At 39.6% G+C, this 22,488-nt stretch overlaps 1 protein-coding gene across 1 annotated transcript in view; it reads left to right on the forward strand.

The window, feature by feature from the left end:
• The first annotated feature begins 399 nt into the window (after positions 1-399).
• Positions 400-22,488, forward strand: part of cdh6 (cadherin 6) — a 69,407-nt gene continuing 47,318 nt past the window's right edge. Inside the window, exon 1 of the mRNA XM_084547389.1 lies at positions 400-500. The gene's annotated coding sequence lies outside the window, so the exon portion shown is untranslated. The remainder of the gene's footprint in view (positions 501-22,488) is intronic.

The following is a 22,488-nucleotide window of genomic DNA, read 5'->3' on the forward strand; positions in this document are numbered from 1 at the left end:
TGTGATCTACGGGCTCCTGCTCATTAACACCCAGTCGGAAACAAGGCATGCCATTTCAGATGTTCTTGTTGCTGAGAGGGCTCCGGATAACCCAGAGCTCTCCTTTAAAACGCAGGCAGTTGGCTTCTGAAAATACCATCTGATTGAAATGTGTCTTCCGGGTGAAGTTGGGGCGAGGGCTGAGCCCCTGGTGTGCATCCACGTGCGTGTGAGCGTGCGCGTGCCCCCGTAATCGCCAACGGGACTGTAATGACCAATCAGCAGCCGTTTCAACTCCTCAATTTGTGCGTGTGTTGGGGGAAGGGGAGGGTGGCCGTGGAGCAAGGGGGCTGGCAGAGCGAGGTCGAGGCTGCACGGGAGGGAGAGAGAGAGAGAGAGAGCGAGAGAGAGAGAGAGAGAGAGCAGAGGCAGTGAGGGGACAGACTCAGAGAGGAGCAGTCGCTCTCCGTTACATCCACTGTGGGCTGGTCTTTGGAAAGCTCCATCCTCGGCACACGGCGGTAAGTGGCACTGGCTCTCAGCTGCTTTCACTGCCCCTACAGCGGGTTTAGAACACATGAAACAACGCTTCACATGTTCATCGACATTTTTTATATATATGTTTTTTTTTTTTTTGTTGTTGTTGTTGTTTTACATTGTTGTGTCTTTGCTACACTGGACGGGGTCCTTATAATTTGGACAGTTGTGATCCTAATTGAATTCGTGGTGTTGCGGAGCGCACGCAGCGCTGTTGGACTATTTCATGTCAAATTGAAGAAATCTGTGGCACAGAGCCAGCAAGCAACTTTATTTCATGTATGGCTTTCTTCGGCTGCTCTCAGTTTTCAGTTTAACCTTTGGGTATTTTTTTTTTCCTTTCCGTTACTAATAGCAATTGGAGTTGGAGTATGGCGGATGAAACACGGTGACTTGTGTGAAAGTTACCATGAAGCTTTTTTTAAAAATAAATAAATAAATATTCTATTCGTGCGACTTTGGCCACTTTTTCCCCCCAAAAGTGCTTTTTTAATATTGAATTAAATTTGACAGATTCAGAGCACAGACTACAAACACGTAGGAACTCATTATAACCGTGCGCAAATCTTGTTGCGCAAAAATGCTGCTGAAGTATCGTCAGTAAACCGGACGCTTAAAAACAACATTAAATTTAAAATGTGTGCTTTTTTGGGGTCAAGTTTTCTTTGCTGAAAGTTTGGTCATTTTTCCCCCGTCATGGTAGTATCCCAGTCGGCTGTGTGGTGTAGTTAATGATGCGTGACTGGAGGAAAAACAGTGGCTTAGTGAGTACAATCTTTAATAGTAATATTTAAGATGAGTAGAAAAGGCTCGAAACATTGATGAAACGGAGTTAGACTTCTGTTTCCGTGATTGTGATTTCTCAGTAGAGAGTGAGAAAGATCTACAGAGGGACTGTAGCAGAATGAAGTGATGCTGATCCGTTCCGACTGATTTTCTTGTCTTCAATGCACTCTCTCTCTCTCTTTCTCTCTCTCTCTCTCTCTTTTCTCATTCTGGTTGTCTTGGTCCTCATATATTGTTAAGATAGTGGGCTATGTAATTAAGAGTAAAATATTTGTTTAATTGAGTGTTTAAAAATGAAACCTCTCCCCTCACACCTCATGCATGGTACCATCAGTTAGATAACCCAATTTTTTAACCTCTATCATTTTGGCCTCCATGAAAATACAATTCAACCAATGCTTTACTGCTCTGTTCTGTGTGTGTGAATTATTGTTCACCCATGCCCTTTAATTGGCACTCCTGTCAGGCTAGGATGGACACCGCTTTTAAATGTGAGTGCATTATCTCAGGCTGGACAGCTGGGAGGGCTGGTTTGGGTCAAACAGGCAGCAGCAGATCAGGTTGTTCAGTGCTGCATTCAACCTGTACAGGCAGCTAGTTGGGTGGGGTTTACAACATCTGGGCAAATGGGGTGGCAGCGATGTTGATTATTGATTTTGAAGAAAGAGAAACAGTTAAAAAAAAATTAGGGCGACCAAAAATCATCCAGTAAATTGCATGTTTATGTTTAAGAGCAGTAATGCATCTAAGTGAATTACAATATTTTTTTGTGGTTTGATCCTGACCATCTGCTGCTTTGTTGGCCAATTTTATGGAAAAATGTTGCATGTATTCTTAAATTTTCAGTCTGAATAATTTCAGAAGCACTGTTTAGTCAGATTTGGTTGCTTATTTTAAACACCAACACTTATGAAATTGCCAGAACACATTGCCCAACTTGTCTTTATAACAAAACAAACCAGTATTAGAGATTTTATCTGTTGAATTATTCAGTCTTTTTCATTCTCCACAACAATGTTCCAGATAATTGCACTGTGGAATCTCGTAGAGACAACTGGAATTCAAAGTCCTGGTTGTTAATTCAGACCCCCTCACTGAGAGCCTTTGATTTATCCTTCGTAGGAGTCTGGGGTTTCCCAGCATGCATGGAAGTGCCTTAGACATGTACTTATCACTGGCATCCATCATTCGTATTACGTGGCCTGAGTCAGTCTCCGAGTTACACATTCCTCACTGACTCAGATGTGACCTCAGTGTAGCCTAACAGTCCATCACTTACAATTTTCTAAGAGTCCAAGCCAAAAGTAGGCTGCTAACATGTCAGCACATAATAAGTTTATTGTAACTCTTGGCCAAACTAAGGATTCAGAAATCACATCCAGTGCACCAAGTAGCATTTTCTTTCAGCAGACAGCAAAAAATGTGTTCTATAAGTTAACATTACATTTTTGGTGGACTGTATTTTAAGAATTAAATTACTATATAAGTCTTCTAGGCGTGCTTGCCAACATGTAGGAATACTGGGTATGATTGATGTTATTTGTCTGCTAATTATGTGGTAAACTAAATGGTAGTGTGTTTACTCCACTGAAGAACCTTGCTGCCGGTGACATGTAAGTGGCTGATGTGAAGGTCTGTCCCACAGTACCAGCATGTACCAGGATGTATTGTTTGTGACCATAATTGACTCTCAGGAAACTCTCAGAACTACAATACGGGGCTTTGTTTCCTTAGGCGTAAGGCAAGGCTGTTTTTCAGACTGGATACAAATCCCAGGGTGGTCTTGACCTTAGCCATAACGGTCCCAGATCTAAAGCTGACCATAATGTTTTAGTGGTGGACCTCATTGAGAATAGGTGGTGACAAAACTGCTGTTGTAAACTCTGAGGGCTGACTGAGCTGTAGCAAACTCACAGCGCACATATACAACAGGATAACAGAATGGGGAAAATCCACTTTTCTTTTTTTTTTTGGTTTTTGTGCTTTTCATTCCTGACTGCATTCTTCACTGCTCATTAGTTAATTCTCAACCTTGATGATAAAAAAAAACATTTTAATTCAAGGTTCATTTACAATGCACATTTACAGTGATTTTATTTAGTTTAGTTCACACTCAAACTAGAAGAGTTATTTTTTTTTATAAAGGAAAACATTTTAAAAAAATAATTTAAACTCAAGGTCCATTTTTTAAAGAACACTTACAGTGATTTTATTTAGTTCACACTCAAACTAGAAGAGTTTTTTTTTTTTTGTCAAGTAAAACCAATATGATGAGTGATGGATAAGAGGAGGTTAGTTATGCAACACAATTCAAGATATAACCATCAACAACATGTGGAAGAAGATGCACTGCCAGTATAAGCTGTGGAGGCAGACCACTCCAAAACCATTCACAATGGCCAAAGCTCAGTCACCTTTATTCTTTAGTCTTTACTCTGGACACGGTCACAAGTAGGTCCCGCAGCATGGAATCTGTTAAGCAGTCAAAAGTTCAGAGAGATAACCTGAAGTCACGCCGGAGGAACATTTGCACACAATCACTATAAAACGCAGTGTTGCCATCAGCGAGGAGAGGGAGATTTTTGTCTCTTCCCTTTGTTGTAGGTGAAAACCTTCTTCAGTGCTCTTACCACACTGGAGGCAAACAAACATGGCACTGCATCAGTTTAGGCAAGAAGAGATAAAAGCATGTAATCCCCTGTATCAGTGGAACTCAGGGTGGATTTAAGTCTAGCAATGCTCCTGAGATGACCAGAAAAGCCTGAATGAACAAGTATTTTAGTGTGTCATTCCAAATTAGGACTTAGAAACCGGCCTAATGTGTTTATTAAGCTGACCTAGGGCAGCTTCCATTTGGCTGGAAATGCTGATATTTTTTGGCTTTATTTAGCTGTGCAGACAGGAGGGTTTTCTCCTCAGTTTTTTTGGTTATTCAGAAAGAAAATACTGCATATATATGTAGCCATATACATATATGCGAAGTCACAAGGACTAGATGTGCTACATACATAATATAGCAGGCAGAACACTGACATTACTAGAACAGAAGACGTGTAGGAATTGTGTTCAGTGTGTTTTTTAACACTGTCAGAAATCCCTAAATTGTATTGGAGATTCAAGATTATTGGCTTTGCTGCCTGCATTGCTTTTGTGCCACATTCTTATATTGCACATATAAGGGATGTAGTTTTAATTTGATTAAAAAAAAAAATCTATATTTGAATTATTTTATGCCGTTTCTTAAATTAATGTTGACAGAAATAACAATCAACAGCTGCAGTAAATGTGCATCATGTACAAATACAGCAATTTGTTTTGAATGCTTCCAGTTGTCCATGTTTGCTTCCTTAATGCACACTCTTTGGGGAGTTCACCAGAGGGAGCTACTGTGTCTCCCAGGGAGAGGAATGTTTCTGGTTCAGCTGCTGTTTTCAGATATCAGCCGGAATTGATTGTCTTATTAAATGAGTATTAAAAAAAAACTCAGCACACGATGTCATCCGACAGCACAGCCACTCACACGCATTTAATAATAGAAACTCTGAATGCTAATGAGTCCCTGATACTGCTCTGTGTGCTAATGTACTCTGATGGCAGGCAACTGCCCTGACAATAGTCTTTGTATTCTGTGTGTGTGTGTAGAAAGTGATAGCCCTGATCTGGTCCAGGTGCATCGTCAGGTACATTAAGTGGATTAAGTAGCAGGAGTGTGGCTGTGGAGAGGTGTGAGTGTTTGTCTCCTTTTGATCATCATTTTTCCATGGAGAGCACATTTCCTGGGCCCGTTTTTCCACTCAGTTTGCTGATCCAAACAATGGCCATGTCTGCTTTTCTAACCTTTAGACCTTGATCACCACAACCATGCATAATCACATGGAAAGCATAAACCGCGGGGATATTTAATACGGCGTGAGCATGGCTGTGATATAAGACAGCTGTAACAGTTAGTTATCATCACCACATCCACAACTCCAGGCAACAGCAGATCCCAAATTGGTATGCATGTGAATAGCAGCAGCTTTTAACACAATGCAGAAAGCATTCACATCAAAACAGTTTTCCTCTGACAGGTGTTCAGCTGCATCTGCCTGGTAGAGAGACACTAAATTGCTGTTTGAAGACAACTTCAGCCTTCCTCGTGGCTGCCTTGACAGCTCCTCCAATTACAGCTCTCTGGGACCAGTGCGTTGTGTTTGCAAATACAGTAGATCTCTGTTCATCAAAGCTAGGTCAGAGAGAAGGAAAAGACATGGCAGAATGTCGAAAATCTCAAGACTGTGCTCTACCACTTTGCCTGTAATTAGATGAGAGGATTTTTTTTTTATCCTATAGCAACTTGGAACCTTTCCAATTAGTGTTTGATAGATAACCTGAGGTAACAAAAATGAGAACTTAGTGGAAATCAACAGTGGGCTGGAGAAAATTATCTGTGAAATGGGGGAATGCATGTTTAGAACACACTATATAATTTCACTCAAGAGTTTTGTCAGGTTCAAACTGATGCTACGTCACACCTAAAGAAGGCATCTGAAACATGAACAGGAAGGTGGCAGACTTTATCACAAGCTGCTACACAACCCATGAAAATACAACTGGCTACAAAACTGTGATCAGTTACAATATTCAGTTGTAGCACTAATATTTAATGGTAGTATTGCTAATGACAACAGAACGGTGTATTTTCAGCAAACTGTTGCTTTGTTAGACACCCAGCATGGATCATCAATCTTTTTATTTTTTTCATTTATTTTTATTTCATTTTTTTTTATTATGACTTTTTGAAGGAGTCTTGAAGGAGTACTATCAAAAATCTATCATGCCACTAATGAAACTACAAGGTGCCTTTGAAAAGATTTGTTTGAATATATATGTATATATGTATGTATGTATGTATGTATTTATATATATGTGAATTTTGAAGCAGTCAAAATGAATATCTCAAGGGAAAAACGTCTCCTCAGATCAGTAGTATTCCAATAAGACACCAAAGAATGCAGTGAATGCACTGGTCCAGCAGAGCTTCAGAGCTATGATGAGACAGTAAGGTGCAGGTGTTGTGACTCCAAACCCAGACTGAAGCTGCCATCCTTCATGTAAGGGAGAAAATGAAACCTAAATGAGATTTTTTTGTTGGTATATTCTTGTGGTCTTGCTATGTTTATATGATAAGTCACTGTCAACAGCCTGGCATTTTAAATTCACACTGCGTCTGTTACTAAAGCAGCACAGGCTTAAGAAGATGTGCTGCAGTTATTGAGGTGCCATCACACATATGATTCAATGCGTGTTGTACAAAACAACTTTAAAATTATGGAAATGACAAGGAGAAATCTTGATGCGATGTGGCTTCATCTGAAATGGCACACAGCAACAAGGTAGTTGACGTTTAGATAACTTTCACACGGACACTTGAAAACACATGCTTTATATTCAGTGACAGCACACAGTGTGGAGATGATTAAGGATGGGATGACTACGTAGGAAGAATGTGCTGCGTTGCCTCTTAACCCACGTGTTTACCTACATCTTGTTTCACAGGCCGTAAAAAGAGGCAAACGCACACAAGGAAACTCTCGTCTCACATGTAAATGTCTTGTTTGTGTGGTGTGAAGTGGTCCTCATCAGCGGGCTTTGTCTACTTTGATTGGAGGTCAAGGAAGAAGCGGGAGTGAGTGAGACAAAGCCTACATGTTGGCTAAAAGAAGTTAAAAGACAACAGTTAATAGACTCCCTCGCAAACAGAACACGTCTGTTGTTTATTGCACTTCCCTGTAGACTTCTTCAGGTGTTGTGGAGACGAGTTGAATGATAAGAACACAAAGACGGAGGTTAAGCTATTCCATTTTTGATTATGGTTCACTTTCATTGGATTGGATTAGACTGGATAGGGTGTGCTGCTGTGATAAAACTGGATAATAAAAAGGCTGCCTTTCAAAGAGAGCTTTTATTACTGTGTTCTGGATGGGCTGCCAGTTTTTTTTTTTTTTTTGCTTGTTTTCTGGCCCAGTTTTTAGTTTTAGTGTATTCCTCTGAGTGATTCTTTAAATAGACAATACTACATATTTTCCCCACAGCACTAGACACTCAACCATAAATCCTGTTTGCAGTATATTAAGTACCCCCTATTTTAATGAAGATGGATTATTAATGATAATGTGTGATCATGTCTGAATGACGCTTTGTCTCATTTCGACAATAATGTGTTGTTTAGGGTAGTTGTTTTGTAGTTTTGGGAGTTGTTTGTGAGTTTAGTAATGTGAGCAATGTTATGATCCAAGAGAACAGAGGATCACATAAAGCCAAGTGCTGTCCACTTGCCACGGCCTTGTGCACAGTGTATACAGTACTTCTCTGTTAGATAAAGTACTGTACAGTATACTCTTCTTTTAGCCACCACCCACTAGCAGAGCAGTGAACTGCTCCCTCACTGATCTTCATCCATCCATCCATCCGTCCATTTTCTATTCCCACTGATTGTAAGTGGGGCTGCTGGAGGCTCGATGCTATCCCAGCAGACTGCAGCTGAAGTGCACAGAGGACAAGTAGCCAGGGTCACTTGACAGCTTAAAGCTCAGATCTGTGGCAATATTTTCTACAGATCCATTGTGCGCGTCTTGACGTAAGACAGAACATTTCTCAGGGAGATAAAAGTGACAGATGTTAGCGTTTGAGTGTCCCATTACCAGTAATTTATGGTATCTTTTTTTCTGTGATGTTGTCTCTTCTGCTTCTCATTAGCTCTTCAGAGTCTGGTAATTTGTGAATGCTGGTGAATCAGGGTGACAGCTGGAGATACTTTAACTTTATTGTTAAAGTCCTTTAACTTTAAAGTTAAAGTTAAAGAAAGTTAGAAAACTCACAGGAACCAAAAAAAATACAAAAAATAAATCCAGTGCTAAATTTATAAAAAGCAACTATTCATGTTTTACATAATTCATGTGCACTCGCTCCAGTTTTCTCTGGACAGGTGAAGTTAATGTTAAAAGCTTTCCAAGTAGTGTTAATCCATCTAAAACCAAAGATGGACAGATGTCCACTGCTAACGCCTCTCAGTCAAGCCAAAATATCTCACTCAACTTGAATCAGGGCACAGAGGTGAGGGCTATAGGAGCTCTGCTGCTGATGGCAGGAGCACTTGTCATTATTAGTGTACATTGTAAAATGAGCAAAATAAGTTTCATACTGGAACTGAACATATGAAGCCAGCAGGAAAAAGCACCATTGCAGACGATGGTCCCACCCATATTAGTCAACCCAGGGGAGAGCCTGTCATGCATCACCCATACTGTATAGTTTTAGAGAATGTTTCTAAGTCTCTAAATTCATAAAAAAATAACATAATGGAAGAGTACCACAAACAGTCTCCATGTGAACTCAAAAATACTACAGAAGACTGCTGCATTCTTGCAGGATTTATTATAGAACTGTTCAAGGCTTTATTAGTTGTTGATAGGAGTGCCTAATAACCCTACAGCCTTTTACTTATCGATAGTGACCCCATACACAGAAGGCATTTCAGCTCCAGTTTGCAGTCGCCCATCTCACTTACATCTCATGGAACAGATTCTCCTATTTGAAGCAACACATCTGAGACTGTGTATTGGGCTCTGAGTGGTGTTTCTGAAGCTGACCTACAACTCAGCTGCTGCAGGACACAGCTTTCCATCATTAGCCCGTTATGAGTCTGAATGATCACCAGGGTTTCTGAATATTGGTCACTTCTTGACGTGGAAGGAAGGATCGGCCTGGAAGTTGGAGCCAGCCTAACATTAATATTTGATGGTGGTTTCTGGAGCAAGTCAATATTTCCTCGCTAGACTCTTAAACTGCCTCCCAATTGGATTCATCCCTTGTAGAAGGAGTTAGGATATGAGGAAGCTACACTTATTCTTGCAGTGAGGAGGAGACTGTAATATGTAGAAATACCCTGGGACGATACAGCTGCGTCTTCCTCCTAAAGCAGGGAAATTAGAGTGGATGACTGGACACCATCTTTAGAAGGTTGCTGAATATCGGAAGATTTAAACCAAGCCTTGTCCTCCGTGTGTGTTTTAACACTCTCCTAACCATATCATTGCTCCTTACACACTCATGTAAACACAGCAGTTTGAAGGAGTAGATGCTCGCTCATTTGCATAGTAATAGCTTGCTACATTCCAGAGGAGAGTGTCAAAAGCATTGTCTCTGTGTTTGTGTGTTCCTGCTGTTTCTCAGCTCTGTGGAAGCCATAAAACAGGAGTTCTCATGATAAAACGTCCTTGTGAATGGAAGAACCGCAAACAGAGCACTACTACAGACCCCAATAAACAGTCACACACAAGAAGAAATCACAGTCCTTTAAAACCTTTTTTACTGGCAGGCCAAAGCATTTTTTCTATAGAGAGGTTTTTGTTTTTTGCAACCTTTACAAGTAAATATAGTAATAGTTTTTTTCCTAGCTTTCTTTGTGAGTCTTCGTTCTATGTCCTTGTTTTTATGTGTGTGTCCAACAGAACTAGTGCATCTCCAGTACAGTGTTTCTGAATTTAGCAGTATGCTTACAGTATGCACTGTAACAAAATAATAAGAAAGTGTGTCTCTGTTCTTGATGCATTTTCCAGCAAATAGTACTGCTACTTTGGGAACAGGGCATAGAAGATATGCAATATTAATAAGAATGGTGTGTTACATAAACATTACATAAATGTAATCTTAAGTTGCATCAGAACAACGTGACAAGTTTAACTGGAGAATCACAAAGGAAATATGATATGCAGTGATCAGAAGACAGAACAAGCTGACATGACACACAGTGCCACTTCTCAGTTTCTCTCTTGCTTAGTATTATTTAGGCCCTGTTCAGACCTCGCATTAACATCCATTCTGGGCAATCCGATGGCATGCAGCCAGCTTTTAGTGCTTGTGTTCACAATTGGCATCTCCGAATGCATCTCAAGATCCAATCTTAGTTTGCAAATACACCGAAATCATTTGGGGCGCAGTAGCTGATGTCACTAACGGAGTTAGACCGGCACAAAACTCACATTATAACTCCAACTCTGGAAGCTTCTATATGCACCGTAATCTCTGGCAGTAAGGGGAAATAAAGACAACAGTGATTAATGATGAAATACACACATAGCTCCTTATACATCAATTTGACCACATTAATAATTAACCACATGAGGACTCATAGATAGATAGATAGATAGACAGACAGTGCTTTTTCCTTTTAAGACGATCATTTTTTTTTTTTCTGAATGAATGAGGCAAAACTGATGCAGGAGCACCCCTGTTGAGTATAGGGGGTCTTTAATGGAACTCAGGAAGCTTTGCGATCACGCTACCACAGGAATGTGCACACGTGGACAAATGTGCCCCATATGCAATCTCAATGCGTCCTTGAGGTGTTTACACCTGTACTTCAAGTTGGCCACTTTTGATGGGATTCCCCAGGACAGATGTTAATGCAAGGTCTGAATGGGGCCTGAGAGACATTAGTCACAGTTCTGAATGAAATTCAATAAATTCAAGGAATCTAATCAAAATCCATATCAAAATTCCATATTCAGTCAGAAAATTAGTTTTTGGTTATTTAAAATGCTTCCATTGTAGAATAGTTAAATATAATAATTCACTGCTTTTATCAGTTTGTAAATTGAAAATCTTTGAGTTTTTTAGTTTTTCATCAGTAGTTAGATTCCTGTCTTTTCATAAGACAGGATATTTTTTAGACTAACCCCAAACCCAGCACAGAAGGCCCTGTGATGTCACCTTACAGAATTCTTGGTCAATGATTTTCCATACTGTCAACTAAGGACTGGGTCTGGCTGTCTGTGATAAAGGCTGCTCATGGTGTGTCAGGACCCTCATCTTCCTCAGTCCTGCTGCCACCCCTACCAAAGTGCTTGGTGGTTACATAACATTGTAAATCCTGAAGTACCATCTGGTACCAACTACACTATCCATCACTAATTGTTGTTGATACACATGGCAACAGTCATCACAACTCTCTCTATCTCTCTCATGCACATGCTGCCTATATATGTCTAACTCCAACTACAGACTGAGACATATTAAGCACTCTTCGCACAGGTATAAAACTTAAACTGGGTTTTGGATGGATTGGAAAACCTCACCTCTCTCTCACTCTGTCTCTCCATCTGTCTTTCTCTCTTTCCTCTCCCCTCTCTCTCTCTCTCTCTCTCTTCTATGTTCTCTCCCTCTTGCTCTCTCTCTCACACACACACACTTTTCGACATCTATTATCTCCCCTTTGTTAAGATTAAAGCAGCTCAGGTTGCAGAGAGGATTAGTCTGGTTGGGACGTTGTAATTGCTGGGAATGGGTCACCCAATGAGTGCATGTGCGTTTATGTGTGTGTGCTGGGGTCAGGCATGGAGGGTAGGGATTACATGACCCACAATGTACATGTCCTGTTGTGTGCTTTGTGAGTTCCGTTCACTCCACTAAAAGCTGTTTCTAAATGGCCCCAGTATGAGGCAGAGGATCTCAGAGCTTTAGATCAACTGTTTTATGTCCCATCAAAGCCTGCTTGGTATCTAGTTTTCATCAGTTAATATGCATTTACCATGCATTGTCCAAATTACTACTCATATATGTAGGTCATTTTATGACACAAACACGCTTGAGAGCTTTTACATAAACAGCACGTTCCTCAGATGCCTGTTACACGTTCTTACCAGAGTGGTGGAAAACGGAGGGTCTGTATCTTTTTAAGATTAATACTAATTCTGACACACGGCATGTTTTTGTATGCCGGATTTAAACAGAGCTAAGTAAAACCACAATCAAACACTTCCGAATGATCATCCCAGTGTGCTGCCTTAAAACGAGGTGTCAGTGCCAGTTGACTGATTCAAGTCACTAACTACGCTGTCACATTGTGCACAACCCCATCAACAAGTTCATTGATTTCCTCAAACACTGAGTGACCTCAAGACCTGAGTTCAGAACTCTTCATGGTGAGTGAACAGTGGTTCTATCGAGCATGAGCTAAGATGAGAGAGATGTTTACTTGAGTCATTCAAAGCTACCACATTTCTGTAGCTGAATTTGGAAATAATGGTCTTATAGATAGGTTTAAAGCTTTGAAGTAGCTAATTTTAAAGATGTATTCAAGGAAGTTTTTATATTTGACATCAACATTGATATCTTATAGCAATATCGATAAGGTCCGCATTAGTAAAACAAAACACCGATATATCCCACCATGAATTCTAATTTTATAAGTCCACACATCTTTTTATTTCAATCTTTTCATTATCATTTTTGAATTATGTTGATGGTGATGGTGGTGATGATAAAATAGTAGTCCTTTGTGAACAAAGAAAACCTACCTGTACATTGTAAGCATAAAGCATAGACTGTATATAAATATGGACAACATATCCCCAGTTCCTTGCATTGGCACTGTCGCTAGTCTCCTGGTGATACGGGCAGCGCCATCTTGCAAGGTTGGAGCCAGACTCACTCATGCTTTCATTAAATTAATACTGCGCTCTGCTCTACCTCCACCATTTAAATAGAAATGTTGGATTAGAGACTGTATTTATTTATTTATTTTTTTCACTCACAGTCTTGCAGGACCTCTTTGCGGAGTGGTTGGCATGGCAACTTGTAGTCATCATGATGTCACATCCTGTTCCTATAGCGTCAAACAAATAACTAAAACAAAACCTCTCAGAAAAATGAACACTTGAGTATGCATCAACATTATATTAACTGATTAAAATGACAAAAATCATCCTTGAAAAAATAAATCTGTTGTGATTTTCAGAATTGTACCACAGGATACTTCTTCTTCCTTTGTTAGTCATCTTGATGGCACTGGAGATTCGTTGAATGTTTCTGAATAACTGAGGTACACAATACAATGAATAGAGCACATTGTAAGATTACTTTGAAACTAGTTTAAGAATAAATGTTTTGTTTGGAAGGCGTAAAAGCTGTCAAATGGGCAATCAGTCTTGTGGCTATTAGGGCTTCACAAATGTTGTTTTCAGTATTTGAAAAGCGTCTAAGCTTTACAACAGGGCAGTTCACTTAGCCAAAGTAAATACTTACAAACTCAAGTCAATATTAGTAGCATATCCAACAAAGGTTCAAAAAAGGCAACTGGACTTGTAGAGTTTTTTTGAGAAGACGTTTCACCATCCTTCCGAGTAGCTTCTTCATATTAGTAGCAGCATTCAGTTATCATACTGGCTGTGATCTGTGGAAGAAAACCTTCTCTAACCAGATGCCTCAGTTGTTCAGAATGCTCTTCAACCACAGCTTGTATCTTTGGTTATGTCTTACACATTTACTGTAGGCTGTTGTCAGTCCAACACTGATAGTGGCTGGTGTGTTGTGTGCTTGTAGTAGAAGTAATCTTTGCTTACAGGCAACCCTTGATGGTAGACTGCAGTGTCTGCTACAAGTTTGATTTCCATTTTTCAGTTCTGGAGAGATCAGCAATACCACAAAGCCAAGCCTCGCTAAACAGTGAGGCTTGTCTCTGGACATATGATTACGATTTACTGGCTCAGACTTGTCAAGGTGTAACATATAGCATCTCTCTGGTGAATAGCAATGTGTTATGAGAAAAGACATCAATTTGTCATGAGCTGTAAATTTATTTTTCATTTTGTTGTTTTGATGTAAAACTATACATGTTTATGTCTATTAAATGTCAGAATTACTATCCTTTTTTTTAACATAGAGAATGAATTTAAATTAGTCTCCATATTTCTGGTTGTACAACGTAAATCCATTTATTCAACTAAATACTGCAGTAAAGAATCAGTGACACTGGTCAACCCAAACAAATCTAATCTGCAACCAAGTGATACAAGTTAATGGATATAAATGACCAGTATACCATTTATCAAGACTTTCTTTGGCTCTCTGTGTGCACTGATGCTTTAATGACTTTGTGGCCTGGTTAAACGTTCAGTTCTAAAAACAATGAGACCTTTTTTTCCTCACAACTTTCTTCAACATCAAACACAGTGGAAGCCAGTTTAATGTTCTTGACGCATTTCTATGTAATGAAAGGTAATATAAAGTTGGTGGAATTTCTTAGATAGCTGAAGGAACACTGAAGATTTCCAAGGTGCATCTACATGTATGTCAAAATTAGCTGAAAGTTCCTTCTGGTGAAGAGCAACAGGAGAACACATGAGACTTGAGTAGGCAATTGTGCTCTGATGTGCCAAAAGTGATTAATGATACAATCATGGTTAGCAATCAGAGCAATCAGTGCCCATAGCCACTGTGGCTGCCTTTCCTCAGTAGTTGTCTAGTGGGGCAAGAAACCTAACTGCAACTACTATTATGCTTCTACAAAGGCAGAGAATACTTCAAATGTATGGGTTACTTACAAATTCTTTCAGTGCCTCTTGGCAAAAAGACAGGAGTGTGTTCTGTACTGTAAGTTTCATGGAAATCTGATGTTATTTTAATATCAAACATATATGTTCTATTAAAAATGACACAAGACCACAATACTTTAACTGAGTTGAACCCATGAGAGTAGATGGAACTCGTGTTTGCCCTGTGACCTTTGGTCTTCCACAAGTTATCAGACCTGTTATGAAAATCAAGTTTTTATTCTTTGTCATATTTTGAAGCGTGAGAGAGAGAGTTATAAGACTTTCGATCACAGCAGGAGCATTAAGAACAGATTCAGGATGTGATGTCATGGCTTGGGTGTAATCACACTAGATGCCTCTCATGCACACAGATCATTTCCCCTTTGTGTGGGTCTGTGTTCAGTCTTCGTGTTACTGATGTGATGGCATTATTGATCTCACCTTTATAACAAAGGGCTGTAATGCCTGGATTGTTGACGAGCTGAATATCATGATGGAATGAAAGCTGGAAACTCTTGCTGAGCGCTGTAAGCCTGACTATGTCAACTACTCAGAAATAACATTTGATAAATGTTAAATGGCCTTGTTTTTATATAACGCATCTAACCATTCGCTCACACAAGCACACACACTCACACACCAGTGCCACGCACCGGGAGCATAAACCTAACCTAACAGGCGGCGGCTTAGGCTTCTGTGTCATAGCCACATGTGGTTGCTTTTTCTTCTTCATCAGTGCTAGCTGTAGAAATTCCTGGTTACTCCAGAGTCGCTATCAGCAATGAGTAATTGCAAATATCTATAGCACTATAGTCTTCCAGCTGTCCAAGTGAGAGAAATTATCAGTAACAGTGAATATTTCAATGAATGAAGCAGCATGGAGCACCTCTTTCTGAGGTTGCTTGGGAAGTAGAGGAAGTGAGCCAATAGTGGAATTAATGGAGGTTTAATGTGATGTAATGTGCCCTTTACCGGCAATACTGGAGGTCACCAGTTCATGTACAAGGATAAATGTCAACAGCTGATAGCATTTCAGTATCTGACTTTGGTATTTTCACCAAAAGCCACAATAAAAATTTGATTTGATTTGGCCGGTGTGAATATTTGAACTGTTATTTGATTATTTGATGTACCAACATGTTAGATAGCTGTAGGAGGATGTCTGTCGGGTTTTATCTTTTCAACCACCACCACCAGATGGGCAAATTAGCGAGCTAATGTTTTCAAGTTAACAGAGCTGACCCAAAAACTACAGCATGTCTTTGTATATCAAAATCTAAACAGCAAAAATGCCTCTTTCTTTCGTTCTTTCTTTTTTAAATGAGTTTTTATACCAAAGCCCAAAACTCTTGTGAATCCTCAGAGAAGTTGGCAGACTATATTGACACTTGGTTATTCTATCATGGTGCCTCAGTTGTGCATCAAATGTGTATTACTTTGCAATTGAAAGTAGTGCCCATTAAATACACAATTCACCCCTGGGTGAAATTCTGCCAACATCTTCAGTTCCTAGCTATTTAAAGAAAGAGAGGTGAGCAGATTTTAAACACTGGCATATTGAGCGGGAACCAGTTGCTATGAGGTTTAGAACCACAGCACCCAAATACAGGCCCCAGCTTTGTTTTTTCATGTGATAGTCGTCAACGAACACTTTATCTGTGACAAAAACGAGACATTGACGAGCTAAAGCTAATATCTGATGATAAAATCTATAATGTAAATATAATGTAAATGAAATGAGATGAGACTGACTAAATGTTATTTGATATGATAAGATGTTACTGAATATCAGATATTCAGAATACATGATCTCTTCATATTGTCTGTGCATTAGGTGGGATAAGGGGCATTTGCCTATGTGATCTCTGGCAGATCTTCTGGGTTTTTTGCTAGTTTTGGCACTACTGGGCATATTACTGCCCTCCTGTAGGTTATGATTATCTCACGCAGTTGATGGTAGCCTACCAAAACTAGCAAGCTGCCACAAGCCATGTGGCTAGGTGGGAATAATACGGCATTTGAAGCCACATCACTCTGCTATTTATGCATGCCATTGTACTGCTTCTGAATATCTGTGTTTATTGCACTGTAATTTGAAATTTCAGAAAATAAATGTTCTATTTTGTCTAAGGGTGACATACAAAATAGCTGCCAAACTTAATGTTGTTAGTCGCAGTTTGACTAAATGTAATAATTAAAAGCCGACAAAAATGTCATGACTTTTTGTCTACTAAAACTAGAATAAAACTATGAAAGATACTGTGACTAATAAGGCCAATAAGCATTTTCAAGGATAAGACTAAAAAAATGACTGTAAAATTTAACAGTGATTCACACTAATAAATTTGTGATTTGTTGACACCTACTTGGCAGAAACTTTGTAAGACATAATAGCTTAACTCTGAAGGAATGTCTTATTAAAAAAACAGCATCAAAACCGCTCAGGAAGCCGATTGTTTTCATGATCAAGTGCTGAAAATCTATCTCCTGGCCAATTGCAGGTAATATCACAGTTTCTCAGGGGGTAACACGCACACTGGAGAGATTTTCACAAACAAGTCATTTTCACCCAAACCTAGACCAAGTGCTGACCTTAAGTGTCCAGTATATCAAGATAACAGCTCCATGAAGCGGAACAGAAACTCTGTCTTTGTACACACATTGTTTAGATGCAACAAAAACTAGCTTTGTATGGTTAAAAGATGAATTGTAGATATGCAAGTCAGCAATCCAAAAGGAAGAAAGTTTCATGACTGATATATTATTTGTCTTTGAAAGTGCAGTAATAATCTGCAATAAAAAGGCTTTTTTTTTTTTTTTTTTTTTTTGCCTTAGCTGTGGTGTGGCTCCACAGGTTGGTTGTTCCTCTGGTCCACCACTTTGGTGCTGATTAAAATATCTCAAAACATTTTTGCATGGATTGCTTTAAATGTTACAGACGTTCGACATTGTCTTCGGAATAAATCCTGCTGATTTATCCCAGATTTAATTAATATTCAAACCTGAGGAGATGGTCACGAGGAGATGATGACAGAGTGATGAATTCCACACTCTGGACCCCCGCCAATGATAGCCTGCCATCTTTCACCATCTGTGTGATGTAAACAAACAGTGGTGTCTGCAGCGTCAGAGCCCAGCACAGATCCTGTGTTTTTCAAACCTCACTAGCTGGCAAAATCAATCACTTAGTTGCTACTCTCTGTGCTAACCTTTAATTGTCCGAGGTTGCTGTGCAGAAAAACAACATCATCCACAGGACCTGGTTTACCTGGGCACACTGTTCTTCACTCATAAACAGCCAAGAAAAACACTATTCCACTGGCCTGCTTGATTCTGGGATGGTGAATACATTTTATTTGCTCTCTCCTGCTGCCTGCCCATACAGTTTTTTTAACAGGTGACCTGCTGCCAACATTGGACATTGCATGGCATTTTATTGGCATTTTATTTTGGCATTACTGAAAAACCTTTTTTAGTTTAGAATTACCCCCTAGCTAATTCCCCAATGAAGATGGAATATATATGATTCAAGTCCAAAGTCTGTAATGATGATACTGTACACGATGTGAGACAATATGTTACATATAACATAGCTATTTTTATATATGTTGGGTAAATAGGACATATGCGGGCAGAGCCGCAAATCACTGAGCAGGATTGCTTGCCTTTAACTTGCGTTATTGTGTAGTTGTACAGTATTATCTATTACAAGTGTCTAATATGAATGGCTAAAATGACACATTTAACATTGTGTGTACGCTCCCAGTCTCTACCCATCAGGAACAAAAACTTTCAAAACACAAGCTCAGCGTTAGTAGTAGATTTAATGTTTAGTCATATGGAAACTTTTATTGAAAGCCGGACTGTTTGTGTGGCTTCTTTTAAATGAGATCTAGGTTTCTCATAATGATAACCCAGTTGTGATGTTTACATACACCCTAAAACTGGGTTACTGACTGGCTGGGATCTCTCGACATGTTCCCTCAGACTGAATACCTAACTAGATGACTGACTGACAGACAGACTGACGTAAATGGACTGGGAAGGCATATGCACCAAATCATCAAGTGAGAAGCTAAATGACACTGTGTCTCCATGTTCATGTCTGTCCGGTCCAGGAAATGAGTCATAGTGATATCATGTGGACAACAAAAAAGTTCCTCCCTTTAAAAACTTGTCGTCAAGTGTCTAAAGTCAAGGTGCAGCTTCTCCACATCGTTTATGATTTATTCATAATGAGACTTCACATTCCCCTGGACCAGGGACTGGACTATTTGACGACAGTGTGTGTGCATGTGTGTCTGTAGGTGTTTGTCCATGACAGAGGGACAGACAGTGAGAGTGTGTGAGTTAAAACTGGACAGGCAGTGTGGATGCTACCTTCAGATGGCTGGGCTATTCTGATGGAAAGGGGTTGCTGGGTTTGTATTTCACACACACACACACACACACACACAGAGAGACAGACAGAGACACACACAAGCTGCTCGGTAGCTGACATTCTCCTTTTTTCACCTCTAATTGGTCCCCTGGGAGTTGTCAGAGGTCTCAGTGGCTGTCTGCAACGTGGCAACGCACACACACACACAAACACAAACACACATGTGCGCTGACGTACACACTTGCACAGCTATGCATCAGGAAAAGTAGGAAATGGAGTAAACAGAGGAGGAGAGGCGCTGTGATTGTCACCTGAAGGTCATGTACATTTATCACTGTTTGTAGAGACAAAAGAGGAGAGATTGGAGAGGAAATATCACATTGGCCTGAGCGTCTGTTCTGGACTGGGTAAGAGGGTTTATCGTATGTGTCCCGCCTGCTTAAATAACTACCGTTTTCGGCATATCAGCTCATACAGGCCACCTAGTTATAAAAATGTTTAGTTGAAAAGACCCCGGCATTGTGTGGCTGCAGCCTATACATGGGATGTGTGGAGCTCTCTAGCAGATGCAAATAGGTGATTGCTGTTGTAACAGTTGGGACAGAGTCTCCACATAACTGACTATACCAGAACTGGAGGTTACCATTCCAATACTGAATTTTGTGGTAGTATAATTTCAGCTTGCTTCACACATGCCCAAAAATTGGTTCTAAAAATGTGACGGACAGTTCTCCCTTTTACTCAGACATGTCCATGAATGCCTCATACTCCAGACTCTTGGCTAGAGATAAATGACAATGTATTTGGAATGTTGTCTCTGAACTGGTGATGCACGCACTGATATAGTGAAGTACAAAAATATATTAAGGCACGCTTACATCTTTTAGATACAACAAAGGTCAAGCAGTCATTTGACATGTCATTAGTTTGATTTATAACCTGAGCTCTAAAACAACAAATGGTAGCTGCTAATAGCCAAACGAGTGAGCGTTCCTTGAATGAGAAAGATACAGCAGAAATACTTTTTCTGCGCAAAACCTGCACCTCATACACACAACATACATACACATGGTCTTGCCAGGCTGTTTCCAGTCTGAAAGTCCGCATATGCCGATACTTAAACTCACTTCTGGTTGAGATTAGCTCCCCAGAAATGTAACTACGTGTCGCGGCAACGCGGACCGTAATTTTTAATATACCCAATATTAACTTGTTTAAACTCATTCTTAGCAGCCTGTGTCAATGGTCAGAAAGATGACTGAAGACCCATTCCCAAGTCCTCCTTTAATCTTAGTGTGACTGATCACTGTATTATCTTCCCTCTTTGTTAACATTCAGTCACTGCAACGGCTGCCTTTGTAGGGATAAACCCTTTGAGCAGATGGTGCTCAAGATCAACTGCTGATAGATTTATATAACTGTCAAGAGTTTCACTGCTACTTGTCCAGCTACACCCTGTCCACGTGTTTTAAAGCCCGTCTGGATAAAAGAGGAAGAAAAGTATTTGGAAACCTTCCAGACTGATTATTACACACAATTATCCTGAATGGAAACGGCTGATGATCAGATCTTTGAGCTTTCCCAGTATCTAGATCACAGTTTGTTTTTCAAGTTGATTATCATATGCTTGGAAAGGAGGGTACACTGAGAATTTTTGTGTGTGCACAGCAATGTGAAATACATGCCCAAAAAATAGTGGCTGTGTCCATCACTATGGTCGACTGTCAACTTTTTTCTTTTTTCTTTTCTTTTGAATGTTTTACTTTTTGATGGAAAAATATCTAACGATTAAACAAAGCGGCATGTCAAGGCTTTCCTTTCTGGCACTGCAGGCATTTGTCCTCTTTAAATGTAAAATGACATCAAACAAAATACTGGCAAGAGAAAGATGTCTTGGCTGTGTTTGTTACTGGTGAGATGCAGTGTCAAGCGAAAAAGGCTGAACTGAAACTCAGTTATCTGTCTATGTGAGAGCTAATCTGTTGTGATGATTTCCTGCTGGTTTCTCATGAGCTGGTTCGATACAACAGTGTTATTAGAAGAACATTTTAATGAATGAACACACACTCAAATACACACATGAATAGCTAGGTGACAGGGGAAATCCCTTTGAACTGGAAAACTTGGAAGGCTCCAGCCTCTTTCAGTGGACGGTGATGAAGCAGTGAGGCTCATTAAAAATGAAGCAAAGGAATCCAGCCAGAATCAATCAGTCTCCTGTGTGTTCTTCACCTGACTCAATTAGGGCTTTTTGATTTTTTATAAAGTACTAACTTAATGGGACTAATGCCGTTCAGGCATAGAAAAAGAGAGGAAGCATTGGACAGCGCAAGATAGGCAAGGAAGGAAATAGAGAGAATGCGACAATAACATCCCTTCATCAGCATGTTTAACATATAGATTTGCTCAATCTAACCATGTCACATTTGAACCATATCAAATGTGTCATATTTGATGCATCAGTTTCTGAGACCACTGTACCACCCTCATAATCAACCCTTAAAAAAATACAATTTGATACTTGTCATCAGCCCCTTGGTGGATTTATCCATGCTCTGCAGTCAGTAGCAGGCTTTTGCAGCCATTTTTTAAAATGACTGCTTTGATGGATTGGCTTTCATTTTTTTCTGCCATAGTAGAATTGTGGTGAAATTGATTCCATCATTTTTTACACTTTTCTGTGATTTTTCTATACATAAATTTTCTATACATAATGTAGCAGAGGGTGACTTAGTAATTATTGTCTTTTGTCAACCTCAGTTCTCACTTCTACATTTTGTTAGACAGTTAAATGACAAAGAATTTCAGGAAAAGAAAGCACACAAGCAATTGTTTTCCTGAGCAACATTTTTTTTTTCTTATCACAAGGCAAAATAAAAAGTCTGTCTGGAATTAAAGATAAAACCAGAAAAGGTTCCAAATACAATGCACATTATGTTATGTTTAAAACAAAATGTGGTCAGTAAATTGCCATAAATGCCGGATGTATCAAATGTGGTACCAAAAAATTCATCATGTGGAAATTATTATTTCATGGGATTTAAAGGTTCTATAATCCCTTCTATTTCAAAAACCAGAACTTTCTGACTACTGTTTTATTTGGAAGGCTTGAAGGAGCATTTGCAGTTCAGAATATGGATAATCTTGTGGTAAACTTAATTGAATAATTTGACTTTGTTTTTATGTGTGGATTGCCCTGTTCTATTAAAGCTGAAGATTGTGACTCTCACTCTGTGATGGCTGATATTTAAATAGCCACTGTTGCTTGTCAGGGCTGCACCCTAGTGCTGAAAATGTGAACTGATGTGGAGCATTATCCTTAAAATAAATTTGTCCAAGGCCAGTACAAAATGCAGGTAATTAGATGACGAGTCCGTGATTTTAATCCGTTCGATCACGATCACGTCTGTTTTCCCCTGATGAGCTGACTCCAGAAGCCCTTTCTCGCTC

This window comes from Chelon labrosus, assembly GCF_963514085.1.
Source record: "Chelon labrosus genome assembly, chromosome: 6".
In the NCBI taxonomy this organism is placed as follows: Eukaryota; Metazoa; Chordata; class Actinopteri; order Mugiliformes; family Mugilidae; genus Chelon; species Chelon labrosus.